This window comes from Eucyclogobius newberryi, unplaced genomic scaffold (genome assembly GCF_026437365.1).
Source record: "Eucyclogobius newberryi isolate DKJ021-1_F unplaced genomic scaffold, fEucNew1.0.hap1 SCAF_2, whole genome shotgun sequence".
Classification (NCBI taxonomy): Eukaryota; Metazoa; Chordata; class Actinopteri; order Gobiiformes; family Gobiidae; genus Eucyclogobius; species Eucyclogobius newberryi.
In genome coordinates this window covers 33336417-33355728 of record NW_027315834.1, presented here as the reverse complement: position 1 = coordinate 33355728, position 19312 = coordinate 33336417, and positions in this window count along the sequence as shown.

Genomic DNA, 19312 nt, shown 5'->3' with positions numbered 1-19312 from the left:
AGCAAATTTGAAGTTGCTAGCTCAATCACAGAGCACACCTGAAGTGGCTGATGACGAGACCCTCCATCAGAATTGACATGTGAGCCAAAAGACACAGAAACCAAGTGTTCGATTTTTAACCACCAGAGGCTAGTGTCTGTTCCACCTGCTGAGCAAGATTTCAGCAAAGAAAGAAGATGCCTAACCAAAACTGGAGATTTCTTGTGGTTTAATGTGCCAGACCATGAATCAGATAACAAATCTACAAAACTTTTGACAAATGACCTAATATAACCAGGATCTATCGCAAAGAGATAGAGTCCAAATCCTCCTAAAAACAAAAGTTTCCCCTTTTCACAATAAAAAGGTGACCCCAAAACACTGGCTGCATTTAATTGTACATCAACATCTGATTATTATCTGATTTCTAGAGCTTTAAGATTATTTACATGACATGCTAACAGCAAAGTCTGATCATAATTCAATTTTGAGTGTGCTTGTAACTGCACCAATGCCTAAAATGTAGATGACAGATGGTAGTGTCTTTTCTGAAGAACAAAAGGGAAACTCACTTTATGTCGATGTAACGTCAACAATACAATATAGTTCATTTTGGATTTTCTCCAGCTTTTCTCTAAGTACTAAGCCAGTACTCTCTGGCATCTTGAGTTGTCTCAAATGTCCCACAAGATTTGGCAATGTTTATACAATTCGGTGCATGAAAAAAAACATGTAGTATAGTATCTTTTTTACTCAACAAATGCATGTGATGTTGCTTTTTCCAGTTATTTATTATTATATGTTTCCAAGACTAGTTTAAGTATTGATTTATATATATTTTTTACAACCCTACAAAATATTGTTGAAGAATTTGTATTTTGATAGTTTTGAGTAGTTGTCATTGTACCTTTATTAAAACAGTAAGAGCATACATGCTCCTTGTCTCGTGGAGAGGTTATTACTTGCCAGGAATTTTCCACATAATTATATTAAACTTATCTACAGTATCCATGGCTTAGTGGCAACTCCTGTTTGTGCTCATGGTGATAAATATGGCATACTGTTTAAGGTAACATGTACATAGATGGATTTGGACTCTCCGCAAGAAAATACATATGCACCTTAAGCTATGAATATTGGTGTGCAAGGGTTACACAAATATTACACCAGGCACATATATCGTACTTAATACATTATATTTGAAGACACATTTTTCCGCAGGTTTACAACAGTCAATGCCATACTTTGTCCCCATGATGTGGCAACGCACACATTTACCTTTCTCTATCTTTTGAGTCAAACACCTTCTTCTCTCCTTCCTCCCAAGTGACCCAGTCCAACAGACAGGAGCAATTTTCTGCTAATTGGGCTTCAGGAAATTGCTCCTCATTCTAATTTAGTGTTGGACAGCCATGAAGACATGTGATCCATTGCTCTCTCGCTCTCTCTCTCTCTCTCTCTCTCTCTCTCTCTCTCTCTCTCTCTCTCTCTCTCTCTCTCTCTCTCTCTCTCTCTCTCTCTCTCTCTCTCTCAGCTGTGGGTGGTGTGTGAAGATGACTGCTGTGGACTTTGTGCCTCTCAGTAAAATGAAGTATGAATGCAACCAAAGTGGAAAGGTTAACTTACCGTGAAAGCCAGATGTATTTAATAGGACACGGTTTAGCAGGTCGAACAGTGGCAGTCTACACATTGGACTTACTGGTATAGCTCATCACTTGCCTGACCAGCCAGTCCCTCCTACATTCTGTTCAGCATGTTGGGACTGGCTGGTCCGGCAAGCTCATCACACTATTAAGGCAAATACAGTTGAACTTTTAAGCACAGCTGAAAATACATTTCTACCAAATTCCATTGATCTGCCCGCCTGGGTTGGGGTTTTGAACTAAACATGACCTTATGTGAATACGTCAAGTGTAAGTGTAAATACATTGTAATGACTGGGGTATTATCTCTGATAAAAGCTCCAGACACCCCCTGGTGAGTGACATCATCTGGATCCAATGGCCTTTATTTGACAGAATGCGTCACCTCGGGATTGAGAAGATAACATTAATTGCCACATAATGGCAAAACTAACATAATAACTAAAGTGTCGGTGTCAGAGTAAACTCTGTTACCAATTACTGAACAAAAATCTGTGAAAATCAAAACCAGGTCTAGATTTCAAACATTGATAGAGGATATAATGTGTCCATTTTGACCAAGTAATCTTCTAAAATCTGCTCTTATGTTCCAGCATTAAATTTGACAATTTTATGTGGCAAAACAGTCAATCCAAATATAATCTTCCACAATTGATCTAACCAGTTAGTGGGGCTTGTTTAAGTGAACAGACTTGGAACATGAAGCTGAACAGAGCTCTGAAGGGAAATAAATCATTTTTAAGAGTCTTTCACTATGTTTTTAGCACTTGGTTAGTGCTAAGTACTAACTAACTCAACACATAGTTGAGTTAGTCCTGCTTCACATAACGATCCATTATGATATGGCTTGAAGCCATAGGACACTTGTTTAAGATCGTGTGGTAAAAGGTACAAATATTTGAAATATTATAATTGTAGAAAAACACATCTAAATGTTTAGGTAATTTCATGTTTGTGTGTAAGCAAACCCAGTGTTGAGTGGATGCCGGAAGGACCTTGCATGACTTTCAAAAACACATCGGTCGCCTGGGGCTCACTGTGACCTATGCACAGGGTTCATTTGCATGAGTGGATCAATACACATGCATGTTTTAACACACATCCCAGAATCCCTGACACACTGCAAAAGCCACCAATCAACCCTTTCTAAACCCAATCACTCCCATAAATCAATATTGTGTTTTGACTTACTCTGCCATCCAAGTCTAAAGGAGAGCTTTTCCTGAAAGGGTTAAAAGTAATGAGTCAGTAAATCAGTCAGATATACACTCACAGTCATTGTATTCAAAAATATATGTTAATAGTGCTCATTGTTCTAAGGGTCTTAATTCATTGCATCATCAAGAGCCATATTTGCTTGAAAATAAAAATAGGAAACAAATATTCAATATCTTATCAGTGGCTGCTAACTGATGTTAAATGGTGCTTTAAAAACACAAACTGATAACAAAACCCCCAAAGCAAACATGAATGAAGTCTCCATCAATCACACAGATAGGTATGTGCCCCTGGGGCCCGTCGCAGCAGGACAGTGGCTTATATAATAAAAAGACTGATCAGGTTTGGGCAAACTTATTACAGCCTGTGTGGCCTCCTAACACTTTACACTGTCAGTAAACCTCCTGTGGTTCTCTCACTGCGCAATAACAGCAGTGTATAACATGGATTTAGGAGCTGAAGGGGCAAGACCTGGGGTTACAGCTAGAGTAATGTTTAAGTTTATACTTCATTCGACATAACAAATTAGGGGGCATAAACCAAAAATACATCTAGTCTGAAAAAACGCTTTTGTCAAAAAATGATACTCCTCTTGGGTTGCGTTGAGGAGTAATGTTATGGGCTTATGGAGGTCTCACCTGTCAGAGCTGGACAAGATATGCTCAGGAGAAGTTCAATGAGTCCAGAGGTTGTGAAGTTACAACACCTGTCTCCACTGTCTCTGCTTGCATTTGTCTTACTCCAAAATGTCCAAGTGCAGTTAATAAAGAGTGTACTGTTCTCACTGTAGTATTGGCATGAAATGAGAACAATATGTAGTCTTAGACAAGTATCTGACCAGGCATGTCTTTTGTCATTTGAGCCTTATAAACCCTGACAGGAAACATATTGCAATTCCTATTACACGCCTGAAGCCACCATTACAGGTAACGTTTGAAGGCCTTGTCCTTTGCCCCAACATCATAAACTACACTCTCTGCCCCTGCACCTGAGTGCTCTGAGGGGGAGTGGATGTGAGAGCTAAAAACCTCCACTGGTACCGTCTTGATACCTTCCACCTGCCATTATGTTGCTCAGGTAATGCACTCAAATGGCTTACAGGGTGTTAAGGGTATTTCTCTGTATAAGTATCCAGAATCAAAACGTCTCCAAATATCACAGATATCCCCTAAGTTGAGGTGCAGCAGTGACCTTTGACCTCAGGGGTCAGGTGACTAATTAGCCAACACCTCTGGAATGCTCTGCGCCGAAGGGGTGGAAATGCACCTGTGGAATCAGTCTATTCCCCACGCTGGGATTACAAGTATATATATACATATGCATATTTTATTTTTCTAACGTTTTAAAGTTTCTATTTTGCTGTATTACCGGTAAGTTGTTTCTTTGTTGTTGCCTTGATAAGGCAGAACTGTAGATTGTTAAAGGACATTTGCTGCAGCAATCTCAACTCAAATGTATATGATCCCGTCTGCATCAGTGATAAATGTGTGCATAAACCCTGCAGTTTCCCTGCTGTTTACCTGATGTTCTACTATTGTTTACTGCTTGTCTTTTTTTTTTATTTAGATGTAGTTAGCAATAGTAGTTTGAGCTTCATTGTATTTATAGACAGGGGCTCTTTTGACTTATGATTTGAGTTTGAACAGGAGCAGATTTCATTACTCACCATTGACACTCAAACAATTTTGCCACTCACTGTCAAAATTAAAAATGTTGTGATGTCATCTGCACAACGTCTACAGTGTTACATTAGCTGTTTAACATACAGAGCTGGCCAGCATGATTAGAACTGTTTTTGTTTTTTCCTCCATACAAAATAACCATGACACATATCACAACGCTCCATATACCAGAACACAGTCAAAATCAAACAGTGCTAGACAACAGCAAACATGAAAATACAACAATCATCATCATATTTCAATTAGAAGCTGACGCAAAATACGGGCCATATTTAAATGTTGGAGTAAATGTGTGACCTAAAATCTTCGCAGGGGTTATCAGGTACAGTGTAGTTCATGTTGTTGGGCTCAATGGGCTGACTGTGTAATGACTTCTAATGCTCAGTGTCCTACAGCAGTCCATTGCCTTTTCAAGGGCATAATGATAGTCAATGGCCGTGCATTACATTTCAGTCCATGGGCCCCATTAGGTCCAATAGTGTCTTTCATCTTCAACGTTCGAGCTTGCAGCCAATAAAGGATCCTATGTCATTGTCAAAACGATGTCTCTATGGTACAGGAATCAACTCCAGGCCACCTTGACACAGAATTCAGAGTGATTGATGGTAATTGCCTTTTGCAAAATGCCATGGCCACAAAAATACTCTTTACCTTCCTCGTTGCCTTTCAGAGGCCAGAATACTCAAACAATGGTAGAAAATCACAGTCATCATATGAAATGCATGACACATTCCACTTTCTACTAAATGGGCTTAATTATGTAGATTACATTTTTCAATTTGTTTGGCCTATTTGGACACTGTAGCTGCGTTATAGTGCTGGGCTAGTTTGAGAGGGGATAAAAAAGACTATTGTGAGGATGGGTGGGTAACATATATAAGCAAAAGCACTTGAAACCCAAACCAGATGTGTGAGTGAGTGTACTTGTGTATGAGCGTGTAGTACAAGTCCAAGCAAACTTAACCTTACACTGTAACATTTTAAGAGTTATGGTTTGTAGAGTATCTTTTAGACTAATTATTAAAAGACACAATCAAAAAAGAGTAACAGTGGATGGTCGGTTTTGATCAACTAAAGAGTGCAACAAAATATGTCTCAGTGTTTCTTAATTAAGTTCAGGAACTGTGAGGATAAATCATCTGTAAACCAAATTGTCAAGTATACTTTTCTAACTTAAGCGACAAGAGCAGCCCCAATCCAAAATAAATTAGTTTCTTTGGAATGGACAAAAAGGCTAAATTATCAAAATTATAAGCAAAATAGGAAGAGAGAAAAAAAAGGTCTTACCAATTTATCCATCACAGTGTGAATTTCCCGAAACTGACTCTTTGCAATTGGAGGAAATAGCTTCAGATTTATACCTTTTGCTTAAATACTACTAGTCAATTCACATCAGAACTATAAAGCATAAAGTATTTGAGGAAGAGATGAACAAAAAAGTTCTGGCTGAGATCAGAACAATATAAGCCAAGATCCTCACTCTGCCTAAATGTCCCCTCTCACTGCACCTTGAAAATGTCCATCAACTGCAAATAAAATTGCTCCAGGTGCTCCAATGAAAATGCCGCTCCAGTTTCCCCAAAAACTGTGGCCAAGGGCTGTTAAAGAGGGAGGCGTGAATTGAGCCAGGCTTTTTGAAGCGGCCTGCAGAACTGGCCAGTGCAATACCAATGTGCAACCAGTGTTTTATTGACAGGTGGCTTCTAACTATTCTAACACATGGCACATTATTGGTGAATGAATGACAGAAACATGAATATACATCCCAAGGTGTTTTAAAATAAAGACGTACTTATGTTACAGACATAAAATACACACTACTTGATTCATAAAAAAAAGCTTTATATGCATGCCAAATAGTTAAGCCTGTAGTAATAATATTGTGGCAATAGTGAATGCAATAAAATATATAAAACTATGCAGGAAAGCCACATTTTATTTAATAGACGGTAATTATACTGTATTGTAAAGTGGCATGGGAAATTGGTTTGGAAGTAGAACAAACATTAAAGGTATACTATGTAACTTTCCTGGTTGTCCACTACCTGCTTGTCTCCATGGAGATGTTATTGCTTTGCTTGGAATGTTCCACACTATGGAATTAAACTTATCTTCATGGAGACAAGCATAAAGAGCAAAATTACAGGTCAAGGGTCTCATTTATAAAGCGTGCGTACGTACAAAAATGTTCTATGCAAGACTTTTCACGTTAGGTTAGTGACTTATTAAAAGACATTATAGAAATAAGTAGTCTGGTCCAAACACTGAACTTGCTCATTGAGGCTTTCAGAGATCAGGCAAAACGAGATCCGTGCTCAGGAGAGATGAAGAAGTTTACGGAAGATTGTGTTTTGTCTGTACTTAAACGTTCTGTAAGAATTTCACATAAAGTTTTATAAATAAAACGTCATCTGTGAAGAGGTTAACCTGCTTTCAGTAAGAATGTTTTCAAGGTTTGCTGAGCAAAAAAAACAAAAAAACACCTGCGATTCAATAAATGCAAAATACATTCCAAGCAAAGAAATAACATCGTTGAGTTGTCCCCTGAAGTTTCATAGTGCAGACGTTTTTAACCTTTTTGACTTTGAGGCACGACTTTTTCTGTATAAGGTGATTGTGCCAAATCTCATTTTAAAAGCATCATATTTTACTGATTGTGCTGCCCCCAAAAGGTGCTCGCTGCCCTGCTTTGGGCCCCAGCGCTATGGTTAAGAATCACTGTCAAAGTACACCTTTAAACATTACTTTCTGCAGATAATTGTGGTTCTTGTTTCCTTTGGTGTGTAATTTTCAAATTTGCAAACAACAGTGAAGGGGCATTTCTTACACCTATCAAAAGCTTCCAAACCCTTTAAGTAGCCAGTAGTAGTCTCTAACGTCTCAGTGCACCAGTGCCATGGACTTGAAACTTGATCAGAGGAAAAAGGGCACCTCTTCTTCGTATGGAAAACATTAGGTGAGCAGTAAACTCTCCTATTGGAACTGATGAGAACCACCTGGGTCGTCTGAGCAACAACCCTGGAACAGACAACTCCAAAAGACTGAATACATGATGACGACTGAGGCAACACAAATCAAGTGCGCTGATCAAACGGTCCAATACCAGCAACAGGCACACCACGTCTGGACCAATGACGCAGATATGAGACCTAGAGCCCCTACTTCAAAGACATGGCACAAACAATAGAACTGACAACAGGATACTAGACACATTAATCATATCATCAACTGTAAACATCCATAAACAAAGTGATGGCTGCATAAATAATCCAAAATCAACACTATCTACAAAGACTTCAGATTAACAAATGCAAATGCATGCAACATGCTCCAGGTGTTAACAACAGACGGCAAATAAATCAAGTACGATTTATTAATTGTTTGCTAGTGTCGTGCCCTCAGGAAAATCGAGACAAACCGTGATGGACTAACAACATTTAAAATGACGTGTGTTACGTCTATATATGTAGAATTTTTTTCCAAAATATATCCAAATAAACCCGTTTTACCCTCACTTCTGCTGCTGAAGCTTGGCTGGAAATCACAATGTCTTTTAGTGGCATCTACAGGCCGTTGGGCAGTACTGCGGGAAGCTTGGTTGTTCTTTCCCCTTTCATTCTTAGACCATGTTCAGAGGCCCGTTCACACTCGGCTCTCTAACATGTACTTTTACAACCAGAGAGGACTGCGCAATGAGGACATCATAGCAACAAAATGCGCTGAAATAAACCTGTGGGGGAATCCTGGATGTTTGCAGGTTGTGCCTAACTGAGCATGTGCAGAGGAGAAACGAAGCAAGAGCAGCGCCAAGTTTCTTTGTGATTTGAATGCATTGTTTTTTTCTGTTGTGTGAAGCACCTTGAATTGCTTTGTGTATGAAATGTGCTCTACAAATAAACTTGCCTTGCCATAAAAATTAACTTTGTTTGTAGCTAAGGTTCACGTTTATAATGATTAGTTAGAAATACAGGCAGTAATAACATAGAGCAGTTTGTATAATGAATTGATCGGTGAAGCGAGCCTATTCAATCCATCCAGCAGTTAAGGCAGTAAGGTACTTTAGCTCAACGGGAGAGGTGTTTGCCCTTCATGCAGGACTTTTGCATGTATGTTTTTTTTGTTTTTCACATTTGCATGCAAATGTTGTCCACTAAAATTTAGATGAACACCCAAGTCTGTTTGCATACAATCAGTTTCTTTGCAGCTACTGTTACTTGCGCTACTGTTACTTGCATACAATCAGTTTCTTTGCAGCTACTGTTACTTGCATACAATCAGTTTCTTTGCAGTTATTTTTGTGTACATACTGTGAGCAAGTTTATTTTTATTTTATTCTTATGCAGTCTTATTTGGTTGTATATACTTTGCTATTATTATTCATTGTTTTATGTTGCACTTTGATGCAGAAACAAGTTCCTATGTTTGTGAATTTTGTTCACTGACAAGGGCAATAAACCTTTTTCTCATTCTAATTTAGTGCTCTTTATAAAAGGTTTAGTGAGATGGTTCTAAAGTGGATCCAGATCAAGGTTTGGACTTTTTTTAAACTGCTCACCACATCAATTGATAATGATTTAGATTATTTTAAAGGTTTTTGTTGGTACGTCTTACATAATGTTTTTGTTTCTGCGTGAAAAAAAGATTTGAAGAAGTCAGTGTTACAAGAAAAAACAACAACATTGGTCTAAAAAACCTGTACACATTTTCTAAAATGCATGCCTCTTTCAACATCTTGATTGTGCTAAACAGGGTTGATTTTGCCATTTCAAAATAATTATATTTAGTACAATTGATGCGGTTTGATCTTTAATTTCCTCTTGGCAAAGACTTGGAGCAGAAATGAAACGTAATAACTGTCGAACACTGCGGTCTGCGGAGCCACCAAATAAAATGCACTTGTCACTTCTACCACTACTGTTAGTATATTCTCAAATGTCTGGTGGCTGTTAGCTGAAAGTTATGACCAGGAACATGTGTCACCATTTTGGCCTGTGCTTGTTCGGTCAAATGTTCCATATATACCCTCGTACTGTACGCTGCTGTTTTTAGCCCGTATGCTGGTACTAACAGGTCTGTCAGATGAGATGCTGGTGAGAGCAGTTGTCACAGCCTAATGTCCGACCTGGCAACATTCACTTTCCACTTGTTCTCCCTGGAGACAGTTTGACCTGAGAGGAGTTACCACAATGTGCGCAGTGGATCACCCAACACACAGACACACAGCTGGTATAACAGTGTAACCAAATTCTAATGTGATTTAGGGGAAAATGTATCTGGAAGTTAGCTTTAGCTTTCATCACATAGTTGAGATTACTAAAGAAGAAGAAATAACTTTGGGGGAGATGTAATGGGTAACTACTTTTTTGATAGTCCAACACTGAATATATGCCTTAAAAATTCGGTGCTGGTGCAGATTGAAGACTACAGTCCCACGATCGACACCAAAAACATTACATTAACACATTTATTATGGCAAGCTCAGAGACACAGGAAAAACAATATTACGTGCGGTTAAAAATAGAAACAGATTAATCACTTATAGGTTATCTAACTCACAGCATTCTCATAAATTGCAACTTCCTCCAGAAAAAATGTCAAAATAACAATGCGGGTTTCCTGTGCGAAAGTTATGTCCTGGTACACTTTTTCTGATACATTATCGTTTTGAGCAAATGCAAATTCTTTATAGGTCGTTTGGTCACACGCGCAGACAACACAACTAATTGAAAAATGCCTGCTGTGGACATGGGGCTGAGTACACACCAGCGCCGGAGGACAGGACCTTCAGCTCCGGCTAAACAGGAACACAGCATGGCAGCCCGTTTGGCCAGCCGCAAGAGCTCTGACAAAGAAAACACACACACGTATTATTCCAACCAGAGGAGACTGCAGGGGCTGTTTGGCCTGTTCTGCAGCATGGTTAGCTCAGGTCGTGAGTGATCGTAGAAAAACTGCTATTGTCTGTGGTCTGCACAAGCCGCACAGTCAACGCTTTCACTGGAAGAGAATGAAAGTGACCTCACCACGGAGCAGACAGACTGAAATATCAAACAAGATGTCTCCGCCAAGTAAGAAGCCCAGTACTAACACATCTAAGTAGTAAGTCTAACAATATCTTCATCTACACACTTTACAGGTTCAATTCTTCGATAGAGTTTAAAACTATATAATTTTGTTTAACATTGTCTGTAACAAAGGTGGGTGGAGTAAAGAAAATGTATTCAAGTTGCATCCAAAGACTAAAGTCACATCCAAATACAATTACTAATATGTAGAAGAAAGAAGTGGTCCAGGTAAATTATTCAAGGTTTAGAAAAAGTATTTGGGAAAGCTACTACTCAAGTAATAGTAACTGTAAGAGTAGCTGTCTGATTTATAACTTCAAGTAAATGTATTTTGAATCTGATATTTTAAAAGGACCACAAAAAGACCACAAAAAAGAGAAAAAAAACCTAACTCATATGAAGCAATGCAAACCAATTTGTAATTATTAAATATTTTCTACGCTTTTGTCACCTGTAAAGGAACCAAAACTTTTACTCAAGTAAGAGTTTCATAACACTGTAAAATATATAACTCAGGTAACTAAGGTATCGTGTCAAAAAAGTAAAAGCCTTTGCAGAGCACCACACAAGCGCACACACACGCGGCTCACAGCAGTCTATATGCCACTGCTGGTGAGAGGAAAGTGGTGTTGCTGCGCAATCCACATACTATGACCTTAAACTTCAGTGGTTCTCCTTTAGCAGCACTTCTCAGAACAAGCCAATTAATGTAAATGTTACTCTCCTGCCGCGATCACATCTCAAATAAAAGTGCACTGAAATCAAAATGTATTTCATCCATCTCTGTCTTAAGGATTTCTAATAATGAATACATCTGTAAAATCTGGAGCTTTGGACACAGAATAGAGGGAAAATAGTGAGCTTGCTTTTTGCATATAATTTACTGTATATGAAAAGTATTGAGAGCATGGGGAACATTTTCTGTCTGTGTGCGGCTGCTAGTAAAGCTTGTCCTTTTCTTGTGTCTGCGGTTGCCCAGAGAACTAGTGGACGGTCCTGGTTCCAAATGAGTCACTCGACATTGGTGCTGGCTCAGCAGGCTTTGAGCCCGTTTCATTCTGCTCCCCTGATTGCATTGGCCTTCTGTCCAGCTAACCATTGATTCCCATGTCCCAGCCCAGCGCGTTCTGTTTGTTTAGCTCATCTGTTAATACCTACAACTAAAGCAGCCTCACTGCTAATCCCACCAGTGTTTTACCTGTTTTAGTGAAAGGGTCAATGGGTTTAAGAGCAGAGGTTTATCAGAGGTGAAAGATGCAGGAATTCTGGAAGATTTTGACGGTTTGACTCACAATCGTCGCAGCAGCAAGCCAGTTGAAGAATACAGAGGTCAGGAGGTGCTTCTTTATGCCTCCACTTCAGACATCTATCAGTTTGGCTTAAGCTTGATAATTGGCATTTGCAGGAAACCAAAAGGTTAAAGGGGTTAAAAGCATATAAACATCCAACTCAAAAGGTAATCCTGAGAGATGAACCGTCACCCTGGGGTTACCGTAAGCTTCAACTACCCCTGGAGCAGTATGAATATGTACAAAGATGCTGTGAAATCGATATCTGCGTTGACTGACGCATTACAACACCAACGCCATTGTATTGGTAATAGTCTTTTGTGTTACAAGCACGGCTTTGATAATAATCTGCCTTATTTTACAATGATTTTTCAAGTTCATTACATGTGTAGTTGATGACTCACTGACATTGGATCCAAGGAATAAGGAATAAGGCATCCTCCATCAGTACCGTCCCATCAGTCTTTTTCAGCTTTTGGACAGCATTGATAATGGGCAGAAACATAAAACCGGACTCAAAGGTGAGGCTGACAAATACTCAAGATATGTAGGTTTAGTCTTTGATGAGTGGAGCCTTAAGCATGTAGTCCGATAGTATAATCTTAAAGAACTTTTTTCCACAACAAAACCTGACCGCAAAAGATTTCTACACAAAACTGACTCAGGGGATGCCCGAAAATGAGACATATCCAAGCCTTACTAGAAAATATAATAGCAAAACAGATTTAATAGTAAAGGTGAAATTCAAAATATACATAATATTTCACAAAATATCACTTCAAATTTTGATTTTCAGTTTGAAAATAAATAGATGAATTAAAACAATGGTATTGTCCAAATTGTACCCACAAAGGTTGAAATATAAAAGGATGTTGGTGTATGGAAGATTAATGTAAAACATTTTTGTTCAGATGTGTAACATTATATACAGCTTTTAAAGCTGAACAAATACACATTATGATATTATCAGGGTCTGACTGAGACCTCCAAACAGTTTATACAGCAACAGTAAACCCTAAGAGACACATATCAAGGTGAAATACATGCACCATGGGATCTGCAAAAATCAATAGTGTAATTTTCTACTTAGATAACCCACTCTTTCTTAAGTGAATCCTTTATTTCCCTTCCAGCCCATATTCGATTATTTGATCAAAAGGATGACACACTATTAAAGAGGGAGAATCATCCCTCACTCATGCCCTGTGGTCAACGTTCTACAAAGTTCATGACCATTTTCTCAATCAGCTTCAAAGGCTTACAAATGTAGCACTAATATGCACTTTCACTTACAGAGAAACACTTTTAATTTATGACTAATCAATAAAAAGCACCAGCCCAAGGACCAATCGATGGACTTACTGGGGAGTTTACAATCGGTAAATGCTGGTCAAGTGTGTTCAAAGATGCTGATTGGACAATATGGTGTTGCTAAGGGTTGTCACGTAGCTACGCACCTATGCTAAAACAAAAATGTATATTCATCACCACTATTTTCTCATGGGAAATATGCCCCTCGAACTAGACCGGTTTCTCTGTGGAGGGGAAAGAAGCTCTTTACACTTGGGTGCGCCAGTTGTTTTGGACTTGCTTTGTGCCACTCTGTTGAGCTGGCGTTTGAGCTACTGTTTCATGCCAGGAAGAGGCTAGACATATGTGTCTAGACATATAAAAACTGCTACAAAAGAGGAACAAAATGCATTGCAGAGAAAAGCAGTTAAGTTGAATAAACCTGGATCTTATTAGGACATGCAGGTATAACAACTATATAACACAGCTTAGCTATTGCCTTTTGGAATCGCTCTTTTGATTTGTATATAAAACACTCCATTGATACCATTGACTTCAATGTATTTAAAATATTTACATTTAAAACAATGAAATTGGTAATTTATCAAAACAGTCTTTTGGCCAATGTCTAATGTCTATAAATCGCCCCTATCATACACTTGACCATAAATCTTCAGCTGTCCAGATCTGGTTTTCTGGCTTGTATTTTGTTCATCGGCTGATCAGAGGCTGAGGTAAGGGAGAGGTAATCTCTACCAACAGCTGGTACATGCTCGCTCCTATTGTTTCTGTCATTTATCTCTTTGGCAAGGACATAAATAAGGATTTCAGTGGTTTGGATGGTGCATCTGTGCAGAAAACGGAGAACACTTGCAGAGATGATAGTGAAAGCAAATGTAAGTAGACACTTAAAGGCTTGTAGGCAGTTTTTTTTTTTTAGTATGTAAGTATTAAACAACAGTTTGAATGTGTAAAATTACAGATAATAGTTAGGAAACAGTACACTAACTAGTATGACTTCTCAATAGAATACCCAGAAAAAACACAGGGTACAGTCACACTTTTTATTGCAATCAATTTGACAATAAAATAAATAAATAAATAAAACAGTAACAAAATAGTGCCCATAAGGAAGGTGAATTGAAAAGGCTCAGGTAGAAACAAAGCTTAACAATGTCTGCCTATTCTCTAAATAAAAATAAAATTGGTCCTAACCTGGACTAAACCTAAACTAAACAAGGAAAAGAACAGGACAAAAATATGTTTACATCAGGACTAACATGGACTCCGAACCAGGACTGAACCAGGATAAATGTGAACGCACCCGCTCTGGTCTGGTTCCGTGAAACGTAATTCATTGTATCTCAAATCTTGGTACAGAATTTCTATGAACATTGATGAATCAATTATTCTTGACCGTTAACTGGCCTCTTCTGAGAAATCCAGCAGTAGTAATCGTACTATAATATTTTTTGCTCTGCATTCCTGTCTCTCAACATCCCATTAAAACACACACAAATGAACACAGTCAAACCTTATTACAACAAATTAACTTTGAGGTGTTATGGCTTGAGTATGTTAATTATATCAGCATTTTACTTCTCAAAGTCTCTTTATAGTCTGTGAGCACTTGGCACCACTTTCACTCTGTTCTCTCTATAGCTTGTTTGCTCTTGGCAGCTGTCTTGTGTTTTTTATGGGCCGGTCCTTTAATCCTTTACAACCACAATTGATGCAACAAACTCAGGACACCGCAGCACACAACGAGCAATTGCACAAACACTAACATGTCCTAACATTTACAGCTGTGATTGAAGTCAAGACCTTGGACGATCAGAACAAGTACATTTTCCCAAGGGCGAGCAGAGCGTAGTTGTGTAAAAACTGAACGCTGACCATGTGCGTTTCAAGGCAGGGGCATTATGGTTGGTGCGTGTGGACACATCACATCTGATATTATTTCCATACTGTAATAATAAACCACTTCATCTGTTGGAGCGGATACAGAGAGTGTTCGAGAAAAGCAAGGCTCAATCTGAAATTACAAACCAGATGCTGAGATGCATCTGTCCAGATATGGAATGTACCGAAATAAAAGCGAGGCCAGTAAATAAGTTCATTTTGTGGCATGACTTAAGCAGTCATCTATAACTATCAGAACTGTGCATTGTGATTTCCTGAGATCAGTTTGAAAAAATAAAAACACCTTTACAGATATCTCCTATCTTAACCCACTGCTCTGTACTTAACTTGTTATTTGTTATTTTTTTTATTTTGTTTATTTTGATGTTTTTTAAAGGGGGAAAAAGGTGTAAATTAAAATTGCTGCCTGCTGTGAAATTAAACTATGGAGAGACCATGGTTTCTATTTGTATAATAAATGGATAGAGAAATACTGTGTACTCTACAATAAAAAAACTAAATAAAAAATATGTCTCTGTCTGTTTAATAATGAATCAATCAAACTTTTGGGGTGGAAAGTCATGAATTTTAAATTACCATTGGGAACCATACAGTCACGTTAAGTATATATCTTAAACTCAGTAAGTGCAATTTTACAGCATGGACAAAGTCATCTTTAGAGCTGAGAATAATGCACCAAAAAAGATTTTCATCATCATAAACATTATTCTTTCTCTGTGTTGTTCATTTACACAGGGCGTTCTATGGCTCTATCTGCACAGGAAAAGGAGGAAATGTGTAGATAACTAACTATCGGATACATAAACAATTATTTCTTACTAAATGCACTTCTACAGGGTCTAAACGCTGCATCTAATAGGAAAAATCATATTATTCAAAGGATTACCTGGTAGAGAACAAACAGAACATGGTGTTGCTTTAGGGCTCTGAGCTGGCCAGTCTATCTGTTGATCATTAAATAAACGTCACAGAAAAGCTGATGTTGCTCTGTGGGACCTCGCGGCTCACCTCCTCATCAGATCACAGTCTTAAAGGTCACGGGTTCTCTCTGGCTCGACTGTCCTGTCCAGACCTCAGCATTATAGACTCTGTCAGGTCAACAGACAGCAAACAGCAGAGGTCCCGGGACCCTCGTCCCGACCGGCACATTAGCTCCCGGGGGAACTGCTCTAATGAAGCTCTATGGGGAACAGATGCAGCAAGGGCAACCTGGGCAAAAACAACCTGCCACAGTCACTTAATGATCACACACAATGTTACGTCAGTGGGGATTTTATGGTATTTTTGTGGACTTTTATGCGTGTTGTGTTGAAAGACTCATTACTCTGGTTATCTGGATATTCCTTCCATATGTGTGGAAATATTTATAAACATCTGATGAATCATTGTGTTTTCCTCCCTCTTATAGCGATATTTTCTACAAACAATTGACATGACATTGTAAGGTATGATCAACCATTTCTGGGAAAAGGATTGATTGAGTCACAAAAAGCCACAAAAAACACAAAAGCTTTGACACTCCACGCAGTTAAAAATGTACTTGTTTTAGAAATCAGAAGTCAACTATAGTACTGACAATAAGAACATCAGATTTTGGTGAGCATTAGACATGGAATATTAAAATTGTTTAAAGGGGAGGCACCGGAGACCTCTTCCACCATAAGTTCAGGCTGATTTCACACAAGATCAAAATCAAATTGATGGCTTCCTAAATATAAAAAAATCCCATATCTCATTAGCAGTGAGTGAGCCACCTACTCCACAAAATTACACAGTTTTGAATATAAATACTGCAAAAAATGTATGTAGAAATGATCCCTGATGATGAGCCCAATCCTCTTCTCTGATAGTCTCCTTTAACTGCATTCATAAATCACCTCTTTGCTGTTCTTTTAGGTCTCCTGCTGGGCACCTCTAACCTCAGCATCCTTTAACAATTAACCTACATGATATAGTAGACTTAGGACACAGCAACATCTTTAAAACATTCAAATATTATGCCATTATGATATCTTGAAAAATATCAAGGTCTATTTTGTCACATTTTCCTCTTCCTGGTTAAACTTCCTTTTTTTCTCACGGTATCACCCATCTTTCTTGTTGGAATATTTATATTTTTTTAGCAGCCCACCTCTCCTTGATAGCGTTTGTGTAACCATTGGAGGTTTGAATAAATATCGGTAAACACTGAGTGGCGCTTCCCATCTGGATCCGATTTATCTTCTGTCTTGGTGAGTCAGTCAGACTTTTGAACCACCATTACTAAAGCATAAATATGATATGTCTTAAACCCCAGTGGACTTTGGGGGTCTGACCACTGCTTGTCCTGGATTTATACCTCAACAAATGGAAAAAAGTGCAGTAAAAAAGTGCAGTCCATCGTAAACATGAACACAATGGATGGAATAATCACACGAGTAAGAAGAATTGTTACGCAGGAAATACAAATTTAAATAAATATAAAAATGCACTAACTCTCTTCTCACACTAAAAAGATCACAGGCTTGACTCCCTGTTCATAATTGTCTATTTTCTCACCATGTCAGGGTGCGTTTCCTGGGCACTCTGACCTTACCCTATCAATCTTTCAACAAGATCTGTCCCTGCTCCTGAAAAGTTGCCCCAGTGGCTTTAAACGATGGGTCAAATGCAGAGGGCTACTTTCCCCATGGGGATTAACAAAACAAGCCCTCAAAAATAGGTCAAATGTATTATGGAAACCTTTCTAGAATACTCATTGTTGCTGTAGTATCGTGCAACATCTGTGAAGCCCATATACTTTCTATCATTTGTGTAATCTCTATGACTAAACCTGATTTTATGGCAAAATATCATGTTATACTCAAAATAACCTTCACAAATAATTTCCTGCAGTCTGTGTAAAGACATCTGAGGAGGTTCGGGCTACTGTTATGATCTGTTGCCTGTACTTCAACGTTTAAAGTCAAATTTAATTGAAACAGGCTGAGCGTTGGAATACTGGAAGCACAACTTAATCAGCAAAACAGTCTACGAGGCACAAGACAATACAGAGGAAGTACGTCATTTCAGAAGCAGGTTTTAACATCTTACTCAAAAAAGCTCAGTCCTAAACTTAACATTTCTTGCAACATTTGCCAAACGTCCATAGCTATACATAAAAAGTAAACAAAAGAGATGTGGACCAACCTGAAGAGTAGGATAATATAAATATAAAAGTACGACTGCAAAAACAAACAAACATTTGCACTGAAAACTGATACCAACAAATACTTTTTCGTCTATAATGAATACATTGACGTGTGGTGGAAAAGCACTAGAAAGTTCCAGGGCAGTGTTTTTAAGCAATAGTGCATTCTGACTCTGAATCTATTTGAGATCGCATGTTGACTGTATCACAGCTGCATTTGAGATTCTTGTACCAACTACTTTTTTCCCTTGTTCTGACATACACATTTAGTCTCACATGCAATCGGCCTATTTCTTCACGGAACCACTTACCCCAGGATATGGTTAGCTATTGGCAGCATTCTGAAATGTTGGTGTGATTTAATGATTTGTGACTGTCCATTTTAAACAGGCCTCAAAAATGAAACTCTGTTGTCCCACAAGTCTTTGGAAATCTGTATAAATATGTCACATTTGTCTGAATCCATTCATTTGACAGCCCGCAGTTCACGCAGCCGTTTAGCCTGGATAGACACCATTACGCTTTGAGAAAATAAATAAAAAACACAACACCAGTCACAATTTGCAATTCCATCTTCCTTCAATTCCACTTATATTGAGATCTCCATATATTGCTTAGCCTCAGGAATTTCAGCCTGGATCCTCGGAGTCAGCCCAAAAAAGCAGAATTGCATCCAGATGTGGCCTTAGCCTGGTTCTCGGTCAGTGCGGATCAGAGACGGAAAGGTGAATAGGCTACAAGGGGGCAAAGGGGCAAGGAGAAAGTGAATTGTGGCACACTTTGAGATGCTCTAAGCAAACGTGACCCGTGAATGACCCACGTGGGTGACCTTTACTGGTTCATTCCACGGGACGGGACAGAAGAAGTTCTATTAAACCCATTGCGATAGCTCGGGGGTGACTTGCCCTATTTCAAACTCAATCAGTGTCCCACAGGAGAGTTGCCGTAATGCATTCTGACTACAATACAGCCGCTACAGCGCAAGGGCCTTAGCTCGCCAAAATTGAGCCCCTATTCTTACAGGAGTGACTAGATCCACTGAAGGAATACAACT